This window comes from Rhopilema esculentum, chromosome 9, assembly GCF_057945365.1.
Source record: "Rhopilema esculentum isolate cy_ngs chromosome 9, ASM5794536v1, whole genome shotgun sequence".
Classification (NCBI taxonomy): Eukaryota; Metazoa; Cnidaria; class Scyphozoa; order Rhizostomeae; family Rhizostomatidae; genus Rhopilema; species Rhopilema esculentum.
In genome coordinates, this window is record NC_142823.1 from 9,471,595 (window position 1) to 9,476,850 (window position 5,256).

General features: G+C 33.9%; 1 long non-coding RNA gene across 1 annotated transcript; it reads right to left on the reverse strand.

Moving 5' to 3' along the window:
• Window positions 1–2,842: 2,842 nt before the first annotated feature.
• Window positions 2,843–4,831, reverse strand: LOC148959594 (uncharacterized). The gene is made up of 2 exons (XR_016144031.1): window positions 4,619–4,831; window positions 2,843–3,715 (listed from the first exon to the last, which is right to left on the reverse strand). It is a non-coding gene; the product is annotated as an uncharacterized LOC148959594 (long non-coding RNA).
• Between the last annotated feature and the right edge of the window lie 425 nt (window positions 4,832–5,256).

The following is a 5,256-nucleotide window of genomic DNA, read 5'->3' on the forward strand; positions in this document are numbered from 1 at the left end:
ATGACCAATTTTATTAAAAACCTAAACTACTAATGGCCTATCCTACTAATGTCCTATCCTACTAATGACCCATCCTACTAATGTCCTATATTACCAATGACCAATTTTATTAAAAACCTATCCTACTAATGGCCTATCCTAATAATGACCTATCCTACTAATGGTCTAACCTACTAATATCCTATCCTACTAATGACCAATTTTATTAAAAACCTAACCTACTAATGGCCTATCCTACTAATATCCTATCCTACTAATGACCCATCCTACTAATGTCCTATCCTACTAATGTCCTATCCTACTAATGACCAATTTTATTAAAAACCTAAACTACTAATGTCCTATCCTACTAATGACCTATTCTACTAATGTCCTATCCTACTAATGACCAATTTTATTAAAAACCTAACCTACTAATGGCCTATCCTACTAATGTCCTATCCTACTAATGTCCTATCCTACTAATGTCCTATCCTACTAATGACCAATTTTATTAAAAACCTAAACTACTAATGGCCTATCCTACTAATGACCTATTCTACTAATGTCCTATCCTACTAATGTCCTATCCTACTAATGACCAATTTCATTAAAAACCTAAACTACTAATGGCCTATCCTACTAATGTCCTATCCTACTAATGACGTATTCTACTAATGTCCTATCCTACTAATGTCCTATCCTACTAATGACCAATTTCATTAAAAACCTATCCTACTAATGTCCTATCCTACTAATGTCCTATCCTACTAATGTCTTAGCCTACTAATGACCAATTTTATTAAAAACCTATCCTACTAGAGGCCAATCCTATTAATGTCCTATCCTACTAATGGTCTATCCTACTAATGTCCATTCCTACTAATGACCAAATTTATTAAAAACCTATCCTACTAGAGGCCTATCCTATTAATGTCCTAGCCTACTAATGTCCTATCCTACTAATGACCAATTTTATTAAAAACCTAAACTACTAATGGCCTATCCTACTAATGTCCTATCCTACTAATGACCCATCCTACTAATGTCCTATATTACTAATGACCAATTTTATTAAAAACCTATCCTACTAATGGCCTATCCTAATAATGACCTATCCTACTAATGGTCTAACCTACTAATATCCTATCCTACTAATGACCAATTTTATTAAAAACCTAACCTACTAATGGCCTATCCTACTAATATCCTATCCTACTAATGACCCATCCTACTAATGTCCTATCCTACTAATGTCCTATCCTACTAATGACCAATTTTATTAAAAACCTAAACTACTAATGTCCTATCCTACTAATGACCTATTCTACTAATGTCCTATCCTACTAATGACCAATTTTATTAAAAACCTAACCTACTAATGGCCTATCCTACTAATGTCCTATCCTACTAATGTCCTATCCTACTAATGTCCTATCCTACTAATGACCAATTTTATTAAAAACCTAAACTACTAATGGCCTATCCTACTAATGACCTATTCTACTAATGTCCTATCCTACTAATGTCCTATCCTACTAATGACCAATTTCATTAAAAACCTAAACTACTAATGGCCTATCCTACTAATGTCCTATCCTACTAATGACGTATTCTACTAATGTCCTATCCTACTAATGTCCTATCCTACTAATGACCAATTTCATTAAAAACCTATCCTACTAATGTCCTATCCTACTAATGTCCTATCCTACTAATGTCTTAGCCTACTAATGACCAATTTTATTAAAAACCTATCCTACTAGAGGCCTATCCTACTAATGTCCTATCCTACTAATGGTCTATCCTACTAATGTCTTAGCCTACTAATGACCAATTTTATTAAAAACCTATCCTACTAGAGGCCTATCCTATTAATGTTCTAGCCTACTAATGTCCTATCCTACTAATGACCAATTATATTAAAAACCTATCCTACTAGAGGCCTATCCTACTAATGTCCTATCCTACTAATGACCTATCCTAGTAATGTCCTAGCCTACTAATGAAAAATTTTATTAAAAACCTATCCTACTAATGGCCTATCCTACCAATTAGCTATCCTACTATTGACCTATCCTACTAATGTCCTAGCCTACTAATGACTTATACTATCAAACAACTATCCTACTAATGACCAATTTTATTAAACACCTATCCTACTAATGACCTATCCTACTAATGACCTATCCTACTAATGACCTATCCTACTAATGTCCTATCCTACTAATGGCCTATCCTACCAATTAGCTATCCTACTATTGACCTATCCTACTAATGTCCTAGCCTACTAATGACTTATATTATCAAACAACTATCCTACTAATGACCAATTTTATTAAACACCTATCCTACTGATGACCTATCCTACCGATGACCTATCCTACTAATGACCTATCCTACTAATGTCCTATCCTACTAATGGCCTATCCTACTAATGACCTATCCTACTAATGTCCTATCCTACTAATGGCCTATCCTACTAATGATTTATCCCCTTCAAGACTAATTCTACGAAAGACCTATCCTATTAAACACCTTTCCTTCTAATGATCTATCCTACTAATGACGTATTCAGTCAATCAGATATCGTTTTAATGAACTGTCGGATCAATGACCAATCTATCCTATGAAAATTCTTTTCTTTTCGAAGACCTACCCAATTGAAGACCTAAAATATTATTGACTAATTCTTTTAAGACCTTTCCTATCCAAAAATCTATGCTATCAGAACTAATTCTATCTATTGTAACAACTTCTACAGCTGATAAAGACAAACACCAACAAACTCCTGGAATGGTTTAAATTGAAAAATTTTCTATATACACAATTTTAATTTTGAGAAATGGGAGGTTATAAAAAAGCTTGACTTTGCCACTGAGTTTACGATAATATAACTTTACATTGTTTTAAGTTTGACAATTATCCTAAGTTAGAAACTTAACATCGATATATCTGAAAATATAAAGCCAACAATTGAATTATTTAGAGTGAACAGCAAAGCATATTAAAGACCAATTATTAAAGGATATTTACCATTACTTTTGGTATTGTTTATTTTTTTCTATTGCCCATTAGTATGGATGTTATGTAGCAAAGGAAGTCATGATAATTTAATAAAAATTAAAGATCATTACCGCTAGAGTTTTGTGACTATTCATCCTAATTTAATGATTTTGTTGCCAACTTGAAGGAGACTACCATACACCTTAATCATATAGCATGTCAGCGTATCTAAAATTTTTGACAATCTGAATTCTTGATAATCTAGATTCGACGGTTTTTTGCCGAAAATAACGACTCTCAATTATCGTTTATGAAATCTTTCTTGAGACAAAAGGTCAAAACTATAGATTAGAGAATCCGGTCGCTTAGCTTTTCAATAAATTTGCATTAATTGAAAATCTGATTGAAATTTTGCTCTTAGAAAACGAAGACGTCTTATTTTTCGGCAAATTAACTGTCTTGAAAAAATCCTTGTTATTGCTTCAGGTTAGTCGGATTTTGTGTTTTTTTGCTATTGTTAAACTATCATTAAATAAATCATTCAATTCGATAAACTTATAAACAATAGAATACAGTATAATACAATACCTCTGCCTGCAAGCTGGGTATCCATAGCAACTGTCTGCTCAACCATCGCATTTTCAGCCAGAGTTTTTTTCCTCACAGCGGCAAATACTGGATTCGGCGACACACATTGTTGCCACTGTCTGTGCATGGTCACACTCTCATCCTGAAAGAGAACACAACAGTCAATAACAAAGAAATACTATTCCTAAATTGGAAGCCTTTCTTTTCAAGTCTTTATGCGAAATATTCACATTACCATAATCCATACCAATGTTGAGACGGATACAAAAATAATGTCTGAGAATACACTCATTTCTTTTCATATATATCTCCACTAAATCTGACAATAAACAATTTCTGTTAGGGCACAAACTAATATGGTTTTTCTCCATATTTCTGAAGACAAATTAGCTTGCTTTGGGGCTTTATCATAATGGAAAGATGGAACAAGATCAAGAGGGCAATTGGCCAACCGTGAACGTTTGTAGTTCTTTTGCTTTTATCGTTTGTTGCGTCAAGGGAGTGTGGACACTAAAAAACACTGGCATCTTTTGCAATGGAAATCCGTATTAACTTGGGTTAGCATAAAGTCTTTCACGGATCGAAATTCTAAGGGGAATGTATTCTCGATCTTCTATTCAAATTTGGTTTAGAAAAGAACATTGGCCAGGGGATCGAGAAACTCAATCAACATTGAAATATTGGGAAATAATGACAAGATTACGGCCTATTGTGTTCACAAAAATAGAAGCTCAACTATCTGGTGATTGTAAAAGATACTAAAATGATAATTAAAGAAATGTTGCAACTTGAACAAAACATCTAAATTGATCTTCCAATCTATAAAACATAGAACAAAACTGATTTTATAAAAATGAACTTCTCGTTGAATGAAACGTGAGGAAAGATTGTTTTTCGACCTTTAGCATGCTACCACAAATAACACACACGACATTGTGTCAAATGTTCCTCGAATGCTTTGGAAATTGAGATTAACTAAGCCAAAATATTTGTCCAATTGCCCTACAGTCGACAACGAGTATTTGAAAAGTGTTAAGTCATTTACCTGACCAACGTCAAAAGAAATGTTGACTTTCTCATACTGCAAGCCCTTGGACAGCGAAGGAAACTGCCGCCATTTTACGCCCCGCATGTTGATGTAGTGGTTTTTGTTTGACCTTTATCTTCATCAAAACATGGAGGCGGCAGAGATTGAGGTGCTGCTTTATCAGTATAGAAAAGGGTTCAAATTTCTAAAATCTGCACATTGAGGGGTTGAAATTTTAATTTTCTTTGAGTACAACCTCCTCGTGGATGTCTTTTTGTAAACAACAAGGCCAAGTACAGGGTTGATTCAATGCTTGATTCCCGCGCTTTTTTGTGAGAATATCAACGGTCGACCAATCACATCTACTTTTGAAATCACGTGCAAACGTTGTTGTGGTTTCCATTCCTCTTCAACCAACTCGCCTTGAAGAAAATTGCAGACTCGAAAAACTGAAGCTTTTGTTGAGTAGCCAAAGAAGACACATTGTGTTTATCACTCAAATGTATACATTACATCACAGTAATTACACGAAAACTAACATAACTAAGCATTAAGATTGTTACGAATGTCAATGCGATTAATCCATTAATGTGTTACGTGTGATTGTCATAAGGCTCTACTTCACAGTTTTTCTATTTGCTGCTTGTTGGAAACAT